The 21,977-nt window shown below is 36.3% G+C and overlaps 1 pseudogene; it reads right to left on the reverse strand.

Annotated features, from left to right (window-relative positions):
* Positions 1–2,420: 2,420 nt before the first annotated feature.
* LOC127859721 (WD repeat-containing protein 37-like) lies at positions 2,421–21,977 on the reverse strand (annotated as a pseudogene).

Here is a 21,977-nt window from a genome sequence, read left to right on the forward strand (position 1 = left end):
TACTTTCAACCATGTCCGAACGAAATGTATGCATTCATTTTCAATTTTAAATGTAGGCATGTCTATTGCGTTATTTGTCTTGTACATACGAAAATAGTTTTATCTATCGAAATAAATGTGTGTGCAATACAATTATTATTAAACGCTTAGTAATTGTGCTTGAATCTATGAAAGCATTATTGATATTATCATTTCATCACTACATACACATCACAAGAAAAGACGTGTTGTATGGTGTAAGTTCAAAGTTGAATTTTATCAAAGGATTAATATAATGTTGAAAACTACAACTGTTGTTTACAAATTGCTAGCATCTAATTTGATTGCAATCTTGAGTATTTGAAAACACTAAATATTGGGAAACCATAAACAATTCAAACATTTAAGAATATGTATCCTTAGATATTTGCACACCAGCTATCGTCAGCAGTTGTCACTTAATAAGCCTCTTTCTGGGGAAACTGGGCGTAATGCATGTGCGTAAAGTGTCGTTCCAGATAAGCTTGTGCAGTCCGCACAGGCTAATTAGGGACGACACTTTCCTCTTGTATGGAATTTAAAGGAAGTCTATGCTAAAAGAAAATCCAGTTAAGGTGGAAAGTGTTTCCCTTATTAGCCTGTGCGGACTACACAAGCTAATCTGGGATGACTTTTTACGCATCTGACATGCATCTGAAATAATTTTACCATAACTCAAATTGGCATTCCCTGTTTAGATTTTAAACTGGTTAAACGCAGATTTATCGATCACGTGACATCAGCTCTGTAACATAGTGGGCCATCATCGCAAAGCGAATCCTTTAAAACAGTTTTATTTCTTGAGAACATAAAATTTCTTGTGTTTTATGATGATCGGAAAATAATCATATTAATCCATGAGAATCGATTATGAAAAGATAAGATGCAATTTGCATGAAAACAAATACACTTGTGCTCAGAGAATCATTTATTTCCTTAACATATACATGTAAATTCATAAATTGAACACATTTCAAGTATTATCAGACGTAGATAACATACGTCTCTGGTTTTATAAACAGCGAACAGGTGAAATTGATCCACAGAAAGCAAATAAAACATTAAGCTAAGTACATTTATTAAATAAGTCTCAATTCATTATTATTTTAAAGTATATTTAATACACTTACATACATTTCCCAGACGGGAATATATTTACAAATGAAATTCATTTGTGTTTTAATAAGCATTAATGATTTACAATATATATGGTTGCAATGATTATTTCTTTGGCATTAGTCAGCACTTTTCTTTGATTAGATGAGAATGTGTAAAACAAACAATTTATACTCCGACGCCACTGGAAACTAATACAACAAGCAACGATTCCATATTGCACAAATATAGAGTATTTAAACAAACACCCAGCAAGATTTAGTGCAGACATAAGATGAAAATGTTGGACCAAGCAGAAAAATTGCGGACACCTTAAAGTCGTATTCGCAGTTGTTTGGATGGCTTCTTTAATAAATTAACATAATAATTAAAAGACAGGACAATGCCAAAAATGATGGTATAAATAGAATAGCAGGTAGAGATTGAATACAGATGAGTTTATTTGCTCTGCATTATGGCCCTGAAACCTGAACCATTCACCAAGACTCACAGGTTTGATCCCCGTTGTGGGGTCGTTCTTTAGATCTCTTTCAAAGACAACATGTACTGGTTATACCCAGGAAACATACTCGACAGCGTTTCAATAAGCCTTAGGCTTTCAATGCAATCCAGCTTAAATAAATAAGTTTGAACTAAGACTGGTGGTTTAGTTGTACTGAGCTAAATAAATTTAATCAGTATTTTCTATGTATTAATCATGCAGTACTTGAATATATTTGTGCATACAATGGTATTCCTTACATTTAATATATTCATTTTTTTCTGGCATTTGCAATATTATTTTCAAACAAATTAATTAAATTATTATTAACAATTCAATATAGCATCCACCAACATTACTTATTAACACCTTTATGTCTTTACATGTGTATACCTTTTATAAAACTCAATACATTTAACATAACAAAATAAACTTGAAAAAAAAACTAAAAATATTCCACATTTTCTTCCTTGAATTTGGTTACACGCAATGGCAGAAAACATATCCTTTCATAGTTTGGTGTTCAACACACGATCTTCCATGTAATCATGGACTAAAATGTATTACAAGAAAATTTTTATTTCATCAGATAATATGGGCCTTGTTCATGGAAAACTGGGCATGTGCGTAAAGTATCGTACCATATTAGACTGTGTAGTCCGTACATGCTAATCAGGGACAACTCTTTCAACTTTAATGACATTTTTAATGGGGATTTCAAAGGCTGATCTGATACGCACATGCACTAAGCCAAGATGTCCAAAAGACAGGCTCGTATGTTTCTCCAAAACGACCCATTACTGACTCTTTTCATTCCTTGATCTGAACATTGATGCTCCAACCCAGGACCTGTCTGTCGAAGCCGCACGAGAATAGGTTACACACTGGATTATCCTCGGCCCAGGCTACACTGCACACCATTTTTGAGTGGCCCTGCAAAACAGCGATGGCCTTTATGAGAATTCAAAGGTAGTTATTTGCTGTTATTCTATTTTTAAAGCCCCACTACCCGAAAAATTTCAATAAATGAACATGTTTGCAATAATCACTCTAAAATTGGATATTCAACAAACCAAAATAGTAAAAATATATGTGCATCACATTGGTAAAATAATTATTATTTAGTAATTATACCTGATAACAATGTAATACGCCTTTTAATTTCTTAGGTGGGCGTGACTTTAAAATTGATATCTAAATGATCACATACATTTTGTTTGACATCACATTATAGTACTGATGATGATGATGAGGAGGAGGATGATGATGCTGACGATGATGATGCTGATGACAACAATGCTGGTGGTGTTGATTTTAGTGATGGTGGTGGTGGTGGTGATGATGATGATAATGATAAAGATGATGATGATGATGATGATGATGATGATGATGACGATGATCATTTTACCACTAGTAACATGTAAGAATCCACTCTCTATCCCAGTCACTACTTACAGTTCTGCTGCTACGCAGAAGTCTTCCTATTCTGTTTCCATTGATGTCAAACAGCCGTATGTGACGGTTATCGTGTGGGATGGCAATCATGTTCTGTGACTGAGAAACACACAGTCTGTAATGTTCCGACAAACTCGGTAAAGCCTATACTTCAATTCTGTTTTGTTTTTTTCAATAACATTTATTTTATTACTGATTTGTTTTTAACATAATCCATCCTGTTCTGAAGAGTAAAGTTCATTAACTATTTATAGTCCGCAGAAGTTTTTTTTAAATTATTTGCATGGCAAAGATGTGCATTTTTACGACTTTTACCGTATATAATTTAAATGCAAGTCAATGTAGCAAAGAACTGCCGACATTTTGCCTGTTATTGCTGTAAATGCCTTATTTTTTAATTAAATATAAGAGAGAAATCAGCAGTCTTAACAGCAATAAAGGTAGTAAACCCATTTACACGGATATGTCGTTTTTTTTTTACTTTTTGTCCCCTACCAGTTTCACCGGAGGGGACTTATGGTTTGCGCTCTATGCGTCTGTCTGTGAGTCTGTCTGTCTGTCACACTTTTCTGGATCCTGCAATAACTTAAAAAGTTCTTCATATTTCTCATGAAACTTTAAACATGGATAGATGGCAATATTGACATTATGCACGTCATTTCATTTTGTTCCTGCATCAAAAATTATGGTTGCTATGGCAACAAATATACATAAAAAATAAAGAGGGCCTGAAAGACCCAAAGTCGCTCACCTGAGATAACAAGATATTATTGGGACAAATCTTCTGACCAAGTTTCATGAAGATCGGAAAATAAATGTGGCCTCTAGAGTGTTAACAAGGTTTTACTATAGCCATATAAGGAAAAATGCCCCGCCCCTTGGAAGCCATGTTTTTCAGACAAAGGTTACCATTTTCACACTCATCCAAGATATCATTGGGACAAATCTTCTGACCAAGTTTCATGAAGATCTTTAGAGTGTTAACAAGGTTTTACTATAGCCATATCAGGAAAATTGCCCCGCCCCCTGGCAGCCATGTTTTTCAACCAACGGGCATCATTTTCGAACTCGTCCAAGATATTATTGGTTTGAATCTTCTGACCAAGTTTCATGAAGATCAGACAATAAATGTGGCCTCTAGTGTTAACAATATTTTACTATAGCCATATATAGCCATATACGGAAAAATGCCCCGCCCCTTGGCAGCCATGTTTTTCAAGCAAACATAACCATTTTCAAACTCATCCAAGATATCATTGTGACCAATCTTCTGACCAAATTTTATGAAGATTGGACAATAAATGTGGCCTCTAGAGAGTTATCAAGGCAAATATTGACGCTGCACAACTGACGACTGACAAAAGACGATCACAAAAGCTCACCATGAGCACGTTGTGCTCAGGTGAGCTAATAAACGTGACAAATTTCACAAACTAAGGTGGCACCTACCACACAGGCTAATCTGTGACTACAACTTTCCGGCTAAACTGGATTTTTGTTAAGAAGATAATTCCTTAAAACAAAAACATACCATAACAGCTGAAAAATGCCGTCCCTGATTAGCCTGTGCAGACAGCACAGGCTAACCTTGAAAGACACTTTACGCACATAAATTAAGACCAGTTTTCTCTGAAAAAGGCTCAATTGACGCTAACCTGTTCACAGATGAGTCAGTACGGATGGTGGCTATGGGTGACCGCATGTTCTTCAGATCCCAGACTTTCACGGTACGATCATCACTGCCCGAAACTACCTTCTCATTCCCAGCAAAGGCTGCCGTTGTTACTGGTCTAGAATAACCAATCAAATGATGTGGATCATTTTATTATTATTATTATTATTTAAGTTATGATGCTTGCCTGGGGATGGGGATGGGGATATTAAACAAAATTGGACAAATATCAATTATTAATGAAGGGTTTATCAGAAATTAAAATTCGAATTGAATACAGTATTTTGTCATTAACACCATCATCATCTAGAACACAAAGCTCACTTCTATAATCTCCATCATAACAATCACAAGAATCTTCCTAATCACTCAAACCATCTTCATCAATCCATAACTCTTGATTTACGTTACATCTTCAAAAAGAAGGTTGAGGAAACAAGGCTATTGTCAAGCAATATGGTCCCCTACCGGCTTCACCATTTTCAGAAATTCCACCATTTTCAGAATTTTGTTTTTGGTTGCCATAGCAACCACAATTTTTGACGTAGGAACTCAACAAAATGAAATGACGTGCATAATGTCCATATTGCCATCTTTCCATGTTGCAAGTTTCATGAAAAAATATTAACAACTTTTAAAGTTATCGCAGGATCCAGAAAAGTGTGACGGACAGACAGACAGCCTGACTGGCTGACTGACTGACACACAGAGGGCAAACCATAAGTCCCCTCTGATGAAACCGGTAGGGGACAATAAAAACAACGCACTGATAAAAAAAAGTCACCCGAATAATAAATTGTTTGAAAACTAGGAATAAAGATTGAGTGTCAAAAGATTGATTTTGAGCAAACAAAGTAAGTACTAAATGAGCCACGCTCTGAGAAAACTCTACTTAAAGCGTTGAAAGTGTCATCCCAGATTAGCCTGTGCAGCCAACACAGGCTAATAAGAGATGACCCTTTCCACCTAGATTTGATTTCTATTTGTAAATGGAAAGTTACGTCCCTGATTAGCCTGTGTGGACTGCACAGGCCAATCTAGGACCACACTTTATGCACTTTAATTTAGCCCCGTTGTCCCAGAGCGAGGCTCATATATCAGCCTATATTTAGCCTTGTTTTGATAAAGCGAGACTCAGATATCAGCCTATCAAATATCAGCCTACATTAAGCCTTGTTTTCAAAGAGGGAGGCTCAAATATAGCCTTTCAAATATCAGCCTACATTAAGCCTTGTTTTCGAAGAGCGAGGCTCAAATATAGCCTTTCAAATATCAGCCTACATTAAGCCTTGTTTTCAAAGAGCGAGGCTCAAATATAGCCTTTCAAATATCAGCCTACTTTAAGCCTTTTTTCAAAGAGCGAGGCTCAAATATAGCCTTTCAAATATCAGCCTACATTAAGCCTTGTTTTCATAGATCAAGGCTCAAATATAGCCTATCAAATATCAGCCTATATTTAGTCTTGTTTTCATAAAGAATGCTCAAATATAGCCTATCAAATATCAGCCTATATTTAGCCTTGTTTTCATAGAGCGAGGCTTTAATATAGCCTATCAAAATATCAGCCTATATTAAGACTTGTTTTCAAAGTGAGGCTCAATATTGCCTATAAAACATCAGCCTATATTTAGCCTTGTTTTCATTCATTGAGCGAGGCTCAAATATAGCCTATCAAAGATCAGCCTATATTTAGACTCGTTTTTTTCATTCAGTGAGGCTAAAATATAGCCTATCAAATATAAGCCAATATAAACCATTGTTTCCATACAGCGAGGCTTAAATAAAGCCTATCAAATATTAGCCTATATTTAGTCTTGTTTTCATAGAGAAAGGCTCAAATATAGCACATCTAATATCAGCCTGTTAAGCATTGTTTTAAAAGAGTGAGGCTTAAATATAGTCTTTCAAATATCAGCCTACATTAAGCCTTGTTTTCATAGAGCGAGGCTCAAATATAGCCTTTCAAATATCAGCCTTCATTAAGCCTTGTTTTCAAAGAGCAAGGCTCAAATACAGCCTTTCAAATAATAGCCTACATTAAGCCTTGTTTTCAAAGAGCGAGGCACAAATATAGCCTTTCAAATATCAGCCTACATTAAGCCTTGTTTTCAAAGAGCGAGGCTCAAATATAGCCTTTCAAATATCAGCCTACATTTAGCCTTGTTTTCATAGATAAAGGCTCAAATATAGCCTATCAAATATCAGCCTATATTTAGCCTTGTTTTCATAAAGCAATGCTCAAATATAGCCTATCAAATATCAGCCTATATTTAGCCTTGTTTTCATAGAACGAGCTTTTGATATAGCCTATCAAATATCAGCCTATATTAAGACTTGTTTTCAAAGTGAGGCTCAATATTGCCTATAAAACATCAGCCTATATTTAGCCTTGTTTTCATTCATTGAGCGAGGCTCAAATATAGCCTATCAAAGATCAGCCTATATTTAGACTCGTTTTTTTCATTCAGTGAGGCTAAAATATAGCCTATCAAATATTAGCCAATATAAACCATTGTTTCCATACAGCGAGGCTAAAATAAAGCCTATCAAATATTAGCCTATATTTAGCCTTGTTTTCATAGAGAAAGGCTCAAATATAGCCTATCTAATATCAGCCTGTTAAGCATTGTTTTAAAAGAGTGAGGCTTAAATGTTGCCTATCAAATATTAGCCTATACTAAGCCTTGTTTAAATAGAGAAAGGCTCAAATATAGCCTATCAAATATCAGCCTGTTAAGCATTGTTTTAAAAGAGTGAGGTTTAAATATAGCTTATCAAATATCAGCCTATATTTAGCCTTGTTTTCAGAGAGCGAGGTTCAAATATAGCAGTCCCTACTGATTGTGGCCCTGGAACACTGTGACAGGCATGTTAGGGTCCCTGAAGTCCCACAGTCTAAAGGTCGTATCCTTGGATGAGGTCACCACGAGGTCTTGACTGGGATGAGCCCTTACGCCTGTCAGTTCCTGGTCGTGGCCTGTATGGAAGAGAACTCCACATAAATGGCGCATTAAAAGAAAGAGGGCATGCATGGTCCTGATTTTCAAAATCTATGATGACAAATCTTTTTATTAATCTATTTGTTTTCTTTGATTCATTTTTTTCCTTCATAATATAGTTTTAAGGTTAATATATATATTTCAAATATTGTAGTTTTGTTTGAAAATACAAAAAAACAAGAGGTATCACCATAGGATGACATATGCCCCCTATAAACGCTTTGATAGAAGTTATGAGCATTTTTCGAAACCTAAACGCAGATTTTGAAACCTAAACGCGGACCCTAAGTTCAAGGTCAAGGTCACAGGGGTCAAAATTTTTGTGCGTATGGAAAGGCCTTGTCCATATTCACATGCATAACAAATATGAAGGTTATATCTCAAGGGACATAGAAGTTATGAGCATTTTTTTGAAACCTAAACGCAGATTTCGAAACCTAAACGCGGACCCTAAGTTTAAGGTCAAGGTCACAGGGGTCAAAATGTGTGTGCGTATGGAAAAGTCTTGTCCATATACACATGCATACAAAATATGAAGGTTATATCTCAAGGGACATAGAAGTTATGAGCATTTTTCGAAACCTAAACGCAGATTTTAAAACCTAAACGCAGACCTTTAGTTCAAGGTCAAGGTCACAGGGGTCAAAATTTGTGTGAGTATGGAAAGGCCTTGTCCATATACACATGCATACCAAATATGAAGGTTATATCTCAAGGGACATAGAAGTTATGAGCATTTTTCGAAACCTAAACGCAGATTACGAAACCTAAACGCGGACACTAAGTTCAACGTCAAGGTCACAGGGGTCAAATTTTTTGTGCGTATGGAAAGGCCTTGTCCATATACACATGCATACAAAATATGAAGGTTATATCTCAAGGGACATTGAAGTTATACGCATTTTTCGAAACCTAAACGCAAAGTGTGACGGAAGGACAGACGGACAGACAGTCCGATCACTATATGCCCTCCTTCGGGGGCATAAAAAGAGAGTACATTTAAATAAAAAGCATCTAATAATAAGTATCTTTAAAGACTAAGGAAAAAGTATACGTCCAGTCTAGACCTATCTTTAAGAACAGTCAAGTTTGCCCCAGTTTCTGCGTCATACAAGATGGCCGTTCTATCCCAGGATGCGGTTATCACCTGACCACCGAAGTTCAACCAATCAGCAGCAATCACCACACTGTGATGTCCAATCAACTCGCGCAGTGGGGTCCGGAGAGTGGTGGGTTGATCTGGATTCTCTTTAAACAAAAAAAGTTCAACACACTTTAAAGAAAGAATAGTTGGATAAAACATAAAACTTAGGATAAACTGTTTAATTAACAGAATTATTTTACACTCAGAATCACAATTAATTATGATATTATTAATTTTGCATTCAATAATTCTGAACACTTATAAGTGTTCAAGACAACTAGATAATTATACAATTGCATCATTAATATTGACATAATGTTATACCTGACTGTATACATATGTATAAAATCTCTTGCACTGGGCCTTCATGTATATCTCTGCAACACAGCACAAATGTACATGAAATCCCGCTTCCCCTTGGCCTAAAAGCGTACACAATTTCAGCTACTCTGCCCGCATTTGCAGGAGATCCCTACCTCTAGGCCCTCATGTACTGGTATACCAAATCTCGGCCACTGGCCTCTCATGTTCACAAAATTTCAGCTTCTCAAGTGTTCCAAATTTCTGCAACTAAGCCCTCATGTATACCAAATCTTGGCCACTATGGCCTTAAGGGTACCAAATCTTGTCCACTAGGTACTCCAATTGGACCTTGTTTACAACATATTATCCCTCCCTTAGGGCCCTCATTTACACCCAATGCATGTCCCGAGGGTCCTTATTTACACCAAATAAATCCCTACCACAGGAAACCGGAATTACACAAAATCTCTCCCATAGGGCCCTTGAATACAACAAATCCTTGCATCAGTGCCCTCAGACTAAAACAATCTCTGTGACTTGGTCCTCAGGTACATACCTTCGTTGGTTTCACACTGGTCTGACATATCAAGATCATCCTCGGATGACTGGGCCCGCTAAAAACATAAATGGCAGAGCAGTGATATTTTTACAAATTTTCTCATCTGAGTCCTGGGACACGATAACTTGCAAATCTATGAGCTCCCGTATTGAAAGAATGAGTCCAAATATTAAACGATATTTTTTTTGGCGAAATTTCAATGCATTTTTGGGACTAATATTATTAAAAACTTTGCATCCAGGAGGCAGGACTCGCAGGTACAATAACTCACTGGCAGAGTTTCATTTAAACTCCAGAATTTTGTATAAAAGGAAACAACAGGAGCGTAATTTCCAATGGTGGCTGGTATTTGCAACTTTTTGTACTCAGACACATTTTATTGAAATCAAATAACCCTATCTTTCATAATATTTAAAATTGCCACTGGTCTTCAATTCTTAGTAACAGTGACATTGACATGACTGGCAACAAAATGTTCTCCAAAGCTAGGTGTGCATTTAGGCTACCTTCAAACATACATAACAAATTTCAGTGCAAAACCTCTGTAAAAAAAGAAAATATTGAGGTCTTTCTTTTTTTCTTTTTTTAGTGAAAGTGACTTAGATTTCAATTTAAGCTTGCAAGTTTCATCAAGAACATTATTGGACAAAAAACACCTCTTTCCTGTTTTTTTTATTTTTAGTAACAGTATCCTTCATCTTGACCCAATACGTCCTAAAACCAAATCCTCGTTAAGTCTCCATGCAAGCTTGTCCTATCAAAAGTGAAATCGAGATTGGTCAATACCAACGAAGTTATTGACCAGGTACCATTGTTGACGCCACCTACCCCCAAGTCCGCCCCTCCACCCACCATAACACAATCTAACAACAAGGATATTCAACCTTGTTGAAAACCTGGGTTCTATTCACCGACCATATATAAGACATAAATCTAAGCAGATTTAAAGATTATTCTTTAAAGTGTGATATTCTACAAACATTTGATTGTTGAGTCTAACTTTGCATGTTTCTCCTACAAAAATATTATTCATGTTATTGAACAATTTGTCCAATGACCTAACAATTCATTAGTAACCTGTAAATCTTCAAACTCTTGGGTCTAAGTCCATACTTAGAGGTTGCCATGGCGTAGTTGATATGGTGTCCGCCTAGCAACCAAGAAGTGCCAGGTTGGATCCCCACTGGGACTGTTCGTTCCATCTCCCCCATAGACACCAAGTACTGGTTCTGGTCCCAGGAAAAGGACTCCAGAGCGTTTCAATAGGCCTTCTAGGCTAACAATGCAATCAAGCAAAAATAAATAGTTTTAAAACTAAGTGTCCCAGGTTTGATCCAAACTGGTAGCTTTCCTTCGATCTCCCCAATAGACAACAAGTACTGGTTCAAGTCCCAGGAAATGGACTCGAGAGCGTTTCAATAAGCCTAAGGCTTACAATGAAATGGAGCAAAAGTAAATGGGTTTAAACTAAGTCCACACTAACATTGCCTTAAACAAGATGTGTTTGTGAAACACAATGTCCCCCTATATGATGTTTGACCTTGAAGGATGACCTTGACCTTGACCCTTCACCACTCAAAATGTGCAGCTCCATGAGATACACATGCATTTCAAATATAAAATTGCTAGCTTCAATATTGCAGAAGTGATATTACATGAGCAATTTTGACCCATATATTTGACCTTGAAGTATGACCTTGACCTTGACCTTTCACCACTCAAAATATGCAGCTCCATTGGATACATATGCATGCCAAATTTCAAGTTGCTATCTTCAATATTGCAAAAGTATTCATAAAATAAGCGATTTGGGATACATATATTTGACCTCTGACCTTGAAGTATGACCTTGACCTTGACCTTTCATCACTCAAAATGTGCAGCTCCATGAAATAAACACGCATGCCAAATATCAAGTTGCTATCTTCAATATTGCAAAAGTACTCATAAAATGAGCGATTTTGTCCACATAATTTTGACCTCTGACCTTGAAGGATGACCTTGACCTTTCACCACTCAAAATGTGCAGCTCCATGAGTTACACATGCATGCCAAATATCAAGTTGCTATCTTGAATATTGAAATACTGCAAAAGTGTACATTAAATGAGCGATTTTGACCCATATATTTGACCTTTGACCTTGAAGGATGACCTTGACCTTGACCTTTTACCACTCAAAATGTGCAGCTCTATGAGATACATATGCATGCCAAATATCAAGTTGCTATCTTCAATATTGCAAAAGTTATTGCAAATGTTAAAGTTGGCGCAAACCAACAGACCAACCAACAGACCAACCAACAGACCAACCAACAGACAGGGCAAAAACAATATGTCCCCCACTACTATAGTGGGGGACATAAAAACATCACTGAGCTACCACTCACTAAGGTGTCCATTGAATAAATCGAGACCTGGGGCGACCAGATATGTGCTGTTCCCTCGCCTGACGTTGTCACGACGCGGTCCTTGACTGAATAGAACCGGATCGCATTTACCGAGCCTGCGTGACCCAGATACTGGAGCAGGCATAGTCCGGTCTCAACGTTCCAGATCCGGGCAGAGTGATCTATGTTGAAGAAATACAAAAGCTGATTGGAGGAATGGTATAATTAAGTTCAAGTTAACATGCTATAAAGGCCTCGTTTTGGGATGTTGGGTTCAATGCAAGTTCTGATAGGAGAATGGCACAGTGTTGTTTTTTCTAAAATCTAGCACATTATGTGTTGCTCTAAAATCTAACCGATTATGTGTTTTTCTAAACTCTAGCCCATTATATGGTTTTCTAAAATCTAGCCCTTTATGTGGTTTTCTAAAATCTAGCCCATTATATGGTTTTCTAAAATCTAGCCCATTATGTGGTTTTCTAAAATCTAGCCCATTATGTGGTTTTCTAAATTCTAGCCCATTATGTGATTTTCTAAAATCTAGCCCATTTTATGGTTTTTCAAAACATCTAGCCCATAATGTGTTGTTTTTTTTTCTTAAATTTTGCCCATTATGTGTTTTTCTAAAATCTAGCTCATAATGTGTTATTCTTAAAGTTTGCCCATTGTAAGTTTGTCTAAAATCTCGCCCTTCATGTGTTCGTCTAAAATCTTGCCCATTATGTGTTTTCCTTAAATCTTGCCCATTATGTGTTTTTCTAAAATCTAGCCAATTATGTGAGTTTTTCCCCAAAATTCTAGCACATTATGCGATTTTTCTTAAATCTAGCCCATTATGTTTTGTTTTTCATGCCCCCGGTAGGGTGGCATATAGCATTTGAACAGTCTGTCAGTCCTTCCGTCCATCGGAAAACTTTAACATTGACCATCACTTTTGCAATATTGAAGATAGCAAATTAATATTTGCCATGCATGTGTATCTCATGGAGCTGCACATTTTGAGTGGTGAAAGGTCATGGTCAATGTCATCCTTCAAGGTCTAAGGTCAAAAAAACAAATCCAAGGGAAGTAACAAGCTTTAAAGGAGATAATTTCTATTTATCATTTGGCAGGAACAGATCATTTTTACAAGGGAAGTAATATTTTTTTAAAGGGATATAATCAAAAACAAAAATAAATAAATCAAAGCGGCGCAGTAGGGGGCATTGTGTTTCTGACTAACAAAGTCCCTTACCAGCAGATATGGTCCCAATAATCTGGGGATTCAGTTTTGATGTGTTCACTTCCCACACCCCGTCTTTGTGGCCGTGGAAGCTCTTAACAACCGTGTACGCAGGGGCCGTCTGGCGAAAACTGGAAACCAGTCGACTCGTTGAGGCGATGTAAGACTTCTTGATCTTCTTGGATATGTGACTTGCAGCTGGGTTACACACAACCAAATGTTAGCAACTATCATTGTGTTTGGTAATTTCAAGGATGCAACAATTTTTCATTAATTTAAATAACAAAATAAATGAGACAAATAGATATGAAACCCATGTATATTTTAAGAAGCAAATATGTTTTAATTAGATTTGTATTAACAAACATCATTCAGTCTTGACATATTTTTTATATGCTGCAAAACAAAAAATGGCAATTTTAGTTGTTGACAATGAGTGTCTATTTTTTTTTCTTAATTCCGGAATTAGGAAAGAGGTGTTACCATGAAACAGTGAAGAATATTGAAGATGTTCACTGTTATTGTTCAATATTTAAAGAAAGAATTTCCCATTTTAAATCACTGATTTAAATCTGTTCATATAAACAACACAACGATAAATACGCTCACTTTAAGAATACATTTAGTATTTTGATAAAGTCCTTGACTGTTGTTTTCAACATGAGTCTACTAAAGGATACTATCACACTTTTAAAACCCATTGCACATATAAACCCTCTGATCAGGAGCTCACACTTATAAAACACATTGCACATATAAACCCTCTGATCAGGAGCTCACACTTATAAAACCCATTGCACATATAAACCCTCTGATCAGGAGCTCACACTTATAAAACCCATTGCACATATAAACCCTCTGATCAGAAGCTCACACTTATAAAACCCATTGCACATATAAACCCTCTGATCAGGAGCTCTGGACTCAAAATAAAACTCAAGCCTTGCTCTGGGAAAATGGGGCTTGTGGAAAAAAAGTCTGCACAGGCTAATCAGGTAAAATTCTTTCCACTTTGAAAGAATGTTTTATTTAAAGGAAATCTCTTCTTAACCCTTTCCCACTCAGAAACAAAGTTAAAATGGCTATGTGCAAACAGCATAAAACCAGAACAGCCTGCGATTAACTCGCAGTCTGTTCCGGTTTTATACTATTTGCTGCTCATCAGTATCTTAGGGTTGAAAATGAAGCTTTTAAAACTTCAATATAGTAAGAAAGGTAATAAATTAAATGTAACTTTCTAAGGGACTGCAGATGTGTCAAAATATGTATCTAAGTGGTAAAGGGTTAAAGAGAGTCCTATGCTGCATATAATGACACTTTACGCATATGCATAAAGCCCAATTTTCAGAGCGCTGATTTTATAAACATATCAATCTATGAAAAAGTGATATCAGCCAGATTTTTCTAAAACCAGACTTGACCATTTAAAACACATCTGTGCCAAGACCCCTTCCATAAAATATTGATGTAAAACCCTGTTAACCCTTAACCACTCACGCACTTTTTTATTCCCTTATAAAATGAAATTTAATTTAAAACTTTTCTTAATACATTCAACTTTTAAAGGCTTCATTTCCAACCCTGAGATAATGATGAGCAGCAAACAGCATTTAAACTGAACGAACTGCAAGTATCTCGCAGTCTGTTCAGTTTTTATGCTGTTTGCATTTAGCAATTTTCACTTTGCGTCTGAGTGAGAAAGGCTTAATCTAAGGCATTGCTTACATCTCTTAGCCTTTGTGGCCCCATCCACGGTCTCCAGGGTTCATTGTCCACCGCCATGTAGGCATCCAGTCTCTCTTGAAGGCTCTCTACCTTGTCCTGCACTGATTGGGAAAGCGTAACACAGTAATGAATATTTTATCAATTAGCTTGCATTGGAAGTGGATTCATCAGGAAACTAAACACCGGTCATGTGAGTGGACGTTCGTGTGTTTATGTGAAAACGCAAAAAGTTGTATTTTTCAGTATAAAACACAGAAGTGCATATAGTTTAAATTTATCATTAAATCACCAATACCTTTAAAACATGAAAAAGATCAAGCAATAAAATCTATGATTAGATAAATGTTACGTAAACATTATCAAATCTTAGGGTCATGTGGTTTCAGATGAAAAGATTAAGTTAATTTGCTTTTAAGTCTATACACTGTATAAACTATTTGACCACCTAAGTTTGGCCAGTTTAGACCCCAGTGTCATAATTTGTTGAACTGTGTACAATGTTACAAAAAATATATCACTTCCGAACATTGTAGTTTTAAGAATGTATATTATTTAGCTAATAAAGTATATAGTAACAATATTATTGTTGCAGAAATTCAAAGTTTAAAAAGGTTTATTTCTTTAGACATTTTGTTAACTTATAATGATAAAAAAATGCATACACACTGTCAAATCATACGGAACAATCAATGCAAGTTTGAATGTTGTACGCTGAACGTGTATGAGGTGTACGAGGTCTTCTTTAGGCATATTTGTGTGTTGGGCCGATAGATGCAAGGACGCCGAAAGTGTATGAGGTCTTCTTTAGGACTAATTTTTGTGTAGGGCCGATAGATGGAAGGACGCAGAAAGTGCATGAGGTCTCTTTAGGACAAATTTGTGTGTAGGGCCAATAGATGGAAGGACGCAGAAAGTGTATGAGGTCTTCTATAGGACAAATATGTGTGTAGGGCCGATAGATGGAAGGACGCAGAAAGTGTATGAGGTCTTCTTTAAGACAAATTTGTGTGTAGGGCCGATAAATGGAACGGCGCAGAAAGTGTATGAGGTCTTCTTTAGGACAAATTTGTGTGCAGGGCCGATTGATGGAAGAACGCAGAAAGTGTATGAGGTCTTCTTTAAGACAAATTTGTGTGTAGGGCCGATAGATGGAAGGACGCAGAAAATGTGTGAGGTCTTCTTTAGGACAAATTTGTGTGTAGGGCCGATAGATGGAAGGACGCAGAAAATGTGTGAGGTCTTCTTTAGGACAAATTTGTGTGTATGGCCGATGGATGGAAGGACAGACATTCAGATGTCCATGGTGATTAGAGTTTACCACCCTTTACTTTTGTTAAACTTACAATGAAGGTTTTATGTGTACAGCGTCTCAAATTCTTTTTCAATCTGGCCAAACAGGTGGTGCAGTTTTGATCTGAAAATAGAATCTGATTTCTTAATCCTGAAAATATAATGACTTAGATCTGAAAATATAATCTGCTTGCTTCAATACAAAACTAAATTCTGATTTCTGAGAACTTAATAAAGTATCTGAATGTTTAAATCTACACATAGAATCTGATAGGTTAATCTGAACATAGATTCTGACTGGTTAGATCCATACATAGAATCTGATTGGTTAGATCTGAACATAGAATCGGACTGGTTAGATCTGAACATAGAATCTGATTTGTTAGATCTGAACAAAGAATATGATTGGTTAGATCTAAACATAGAATCTGATTTGTTAAAACGGAACAAGGACTCTGATTTGTAAGATCCAAGTATAGGAACTGATTGGTTAGATCTCAACATAGAATCTGACTGGTAAGATCTATACATATAATCTGATTGGTTAGATCTGAACATAGAATCTGATTGGTTAGATCTGAACATTGAATCTGATTGATTAGATCTGAACAAAGAATATGACTGGTTAGATCTGAACATAGAATCTGACTGGTTAGATCTTAACATAGAATCTGACTGGTTAGATCTTAACATTTCTAAGGAACGCAATAATTATCTTAAATCTGAAAATAAAATGTTTGAATAGTTTGTTTAAATGTTTGTAAGGGAAACAATTGCCTGTCTTCATTTATAAAATGCAATGTTCATGAACTTAACAAATAAATAAATGTAAATGACAATCCCCTTATAAAATACAAATAAAAACAGTTTCATTAATATTGATTATAAAAGAGTTTACAAAAACAAACATTTATGATGCTGCATCCATTTGCAAAATCAATCAATTGGTAAGCAAATAATGCACTTCACACTTACATTTGAGCCGTGCTCTGTGGAAAGGGGGTTTAATGCATGTGCGTAAAGTGTCGCCCACGATCTAATCAGGGACAACATTTTCTGGCTAAACTTGATTTAGCTAAGAAAAGACATTAAAAAAAATATCATGAAAGCAGACTGCACAGGCTTATCTGGGATGACACTTTAAGGACATGCATTATACCCCCTTTTCAAATAGCACAGCCCATCTATAATTGTAGAAAAATGTAAAATAGTCAAAAGTTGCTAAACATATAGTTTTAGTTATATGTTTAAATTATAATGTTAATATAAAAGGTGATATTTGTTGTTCAATTTATTTGCCAATGAAGTATACATTTAATTGTTATATAATATCCTGTTTAATAATAAATATATGCAAGTTTATATTACAGTTATTCTATTATATATTTATTTGCAAATTCAAATGAGTCTGTCAATTCCTGTAAATGTAAGCATCCATCTGCACACCCACTTTTTTCTTGATGTGGAGAATGAGTCAGAACTTTCATTTTAGGGGAAAATATCTTAAATCTGAGAAAGGGGGAAAATGTCCATGGGAAACTTGAAATATATTGAAAATTGAATAATTTGTCTTAAATGCTACTATGGAGAGGGGCCTTTCTCTGGTGGAAAGGGGCGTTAATAAGTTTTTTTGTCACAATATTGCACTATATATTCAGATAAAAGAAAACGTCTTGAGTTGCATAAGTTTGGAAAAAATAATATGATGGATGGTTTAGCAACTTAAAAATGTCAAAGGGCCATAACTCTCTAAATAAATCATCTAACCAGAACCCACTAATAACATGCGCATCTCCTCAAGGTAGTTAAGCTTCCCAAAAAGCTTCATTGAAATCCAGTCAGTAGTTGGGGAGAAATAGCCCGGACAAGAATTGCACTATATGTACAGTTTATAGAAAATTTCAAAGAGCCATAACTCTGTGAAAAATCATCCGACCATAACCGGCTGATAATATGCACATCTCCTGTTGGTAGTGAAGATTCCCATAAAGTTTCATTGAATTTCAATGATAAGTTGAAAAATAGCTCGGACAAGAATTGCACTATATGTACAATGGAAAATTTCAAAGGGCCATAACTCTGTGGAAAATAATCCGACCAGAACCGGCTGATAATATGCACATCTCCTCTTGGTAGTGAAGCTTCCCATAAAGTTTCATTGAATTCCGGTCATTAGTTGCTGAGAAATAGCCCGGACAAGAATTGCACTATATGTACAGTTAATGGAAAATTTCAAAGGGCCATAACTCTCTGAACAAGAGCACCGCCTTGCGGGTGCAGACCGCTCATCTATTTTTCTTTTTAAAGGTGAAGGGACCTATCTCAATTTCAAACACAAAGGAGGGAGGGGTGGAGTGGAGAGGATGTATAGTGTGGGGGTGTGGTCATTTATAACATTTTAATTATCTTCCAAAAATGAAAAAAATGCAAAAAAAAAACCATTTTTCCAAAAAAAATATTTGGGGTGGGGGGGGGGGGGGTTGGGGCGGGGTATAGTGTGAGGGTGTGGTGGTCATTTATTAGATGATCTTAAAAAAAATATATATATATTTGGGGGGGGGATTCGGGGGGGCGTGGGGGACGGTTTGGGTGGAGTCTATTGTGGTATGTCAGGTAAGTGTTGTTTTGTCAAAGTATCAATCAAATCTAATCATAAATAAAGAAGTTATGGCAATTTTAGCAAAATTTAATAATTTGACCTTGAGAGTCAAGGTCATTCAAAGGTCAAGGTAAAATTCAACTTGCCAGGTACAGTACCCTCATGATAGCATGAAAGTATTTGAAGTTTGAAAGCAATAGCCTTGATAATTTAGAAGTAAAGTGGATCTAAACACAAAATTTAACCATATATTCAAAGTTACTAAGTCAAAAAAGGGCCATACGTCCGTAAAAATTACAACCAGAGTTATGCAACTTGTCCTTTACTGTCCTCTTTTGATAGTTTGCGAGTGTTCCAAGTATGAAAGCAATATCTATGATACTTTAGGGGTAAAGTGGACCAAAACACAAAACTTAACCAAATTTTCAATTTTCTAAGTATAAAGGGCCCATAATTCCGTCAAAATGCCAGTCAGAGTTACATAACTTTGCCTGCACAGTCCCCTTATGATAGTTCGTAAGTGTTGCAAGTATGAAAGCAATAGCTTTGATACTTAAGGAATAAAGTGGACCTAAACACTAAACTAAACCAAATTTTCAATTTTCTTAGTATAAAAAGGGCACATAATTCTGTCGAAATGCCAGTCAGAGTTACATAACTTTGCCTGCACTGTCCCCTTATGATAGTTAGTAAATGTTGCAAGTATGAAAGCAATAGCTTTGATACTTAAGGAATAAAATGGACCTAAACACAAAACTTAACCAAAATTTTCAATTTTCTAAGTATAAAAAGGGCACATAATTCTGTCAAAATGCACGCCAGAGTTATATTTCTTTGCCTGCCCTAGTCCCCTCATGATAGTAAGTAAGTGTACCAAGTTTGAATGCAATAGCATTAATACTTTATGAGAAAAGTGGACCAAAACGCAGTACTTAACCGCCGGCCGACGCCGACGCCAAGGTGATGACAATAGCTTTTTTTTTCAAAAAATAGATGAGCTAAAAATCATCCGACCAGAGGCCGCTGATAATATGCACATTTCCTCTTGGTAGTGAAGCTTCCCATAAAGTTTCATTGAATTCCGGTCATTAGTTGCTGAGAAATAGCCCGGACAAGAATTGCACTATATGTACAGTTAATGGAAAATTTCAAAGGGCCATAACTCTGTGAAAAATCATCCGACCAGAACCCGCTGATAATATGCACATCTCCTCTTGGTAGTAAAGCTTCCCATAAAGTTTCATTGAATTCCGGTCATTAGTTGATGAGAAATGGCCCAGACAAAATTGTGCACGGACGGACGCACACACACACGCACGGACAGAGGAAGCGGCGACTATATGCTCCCCCCAAAATAAATTTTGGGGGAGCATAAAAAGCCCTGACCTAAACCATCAAAATTAATCAAAAATATTAATGATTAGTAAAGAAACACCTTAAAAATGTGTGGTTCTTCAAATTTTATGCTATATGTATTTGACCATTTTAACAAGTTTACTTCAACAACAAACTTTAAAACATCAAGGAGTAATGTCCCTTGATTATTAAAACAAGAGGGCCTGAAAGGCCCAAAGTCGCTCACTTGAAATAAAAAGATAATATTGGGTTTAATCTTCTGCCCAAGTTTCATGAAGATCGGAAAATAAATGTGGCCTCTAGAGGTTAAAGAAGGTTTTACTATAGCCATATATGGAAAAATGCGCTGCCCCCTGGCAGCCATGTTTTTCAACCAACCGGCATCATTTTTTAACTCTTCCAAGATATTATCAGGATGAATCTTCTGACCAAGTTTCATGAAGATCGGACAGTAAATGTGGCCTCTAGAGTGTTAACAAGATTTTACTATAGCCAAATAAGGGAAAATGCCCCGCCCCTTGGAAGCCATGTTTGTCAAGCAAACATAATTATTTTCGAACTCATCCAAGATATCATTGAGACCAATCTTCTGACCAAATTTCATGAAGATTGGACAATAAATGTGGCCTCTAGAGTGTTGACAAGGTTTTACTATAGCCATAAAAGGAAAAATGCCCTGCCCATTGGTGGCCATGTGTTTCAACCAACCGGCATCATTTTCGAACTCGTCCAAAATATTATTGGGATGAATTTTCTGACCAAGTTTCATGAAGATCAGACAATAAATGTGGCCTCTAGAGTGTTAACAAGATTTTACTATAGCCATATATAGCCATAAAAGGAAAAATGCCCTGCCCCTTGGCAGCCATGTTTTTCAAGCAAACATAACCATTTTCGAACTCATCCAACATATCATTGTGACCAATCGTCTGACTAAATTAAGTGAAGATTGGACAATAAATGTGGTCTCTAGAGAGTTAAGAAGGCAAATGTTGATGGCGCACGACGGACGACGCACGACGCACAAAAAGCGATCACAAAAGCTCACCATGAGCACGTTGTGATCAGGTTAGCTAAAAAAGCGTCAAAAAGTTATATCCCTTATACAACAATCTCAATAATAATAATGATATCCCTTAAACCATATACTTAATAATTTGAGTTATACAGCTATTTTTTTCGCCCAATTGGGAAAAGTACCAGTACCAGCCCAATTGGGAAAAATAAGCGCGAAAAAACCTGCAATTGGGAAAATTCACTTCGTGAAGTCTTCAGATTGGGAAATTAATATCCCTTGAACATAAACTTGATAACTTGAGTTACATCCAATAAACCAAAAAATATAGCAGCACATAGAAATGTCTCTTGAACGATGAAATTCCCACCTGAGCTGTGCAGTGAATTGCCCACAAAGAGTAACATCTCTTAAACAACAAATTCAATAACTTGAGTGATTTTCCTTGAACAAAAATCTACAGCATCACATACAGTAGAAGTGTCCCTTAAACAACAAAATCCCAACCTGAACGGTGCAGGGAGTTGCCCCTCGGTGTCCGAATCATACCGCGACGTAATCATTCCAGCGCTGTTCTGTCGCTGTGTTTGCAACAGGCCTTTGCTCTTGGCCTTCTGAATGTTGTCTACAGGCAT

The sequence above is a fragment of the Dreissena polymorpha genome, chromosome 15 (assembly GCF_020536995.1).
Source record: "Dreissena polymorpha isolate Duluth1 chromosome 15, UMN_Dpol_1.0, whole genome shotgun sequence".
NCBI lineage: Eukaryota > Metazoa > Mollusca > Bivalvia > Myida > Dreissenidae > Dreissena > Dreissena polymorpha.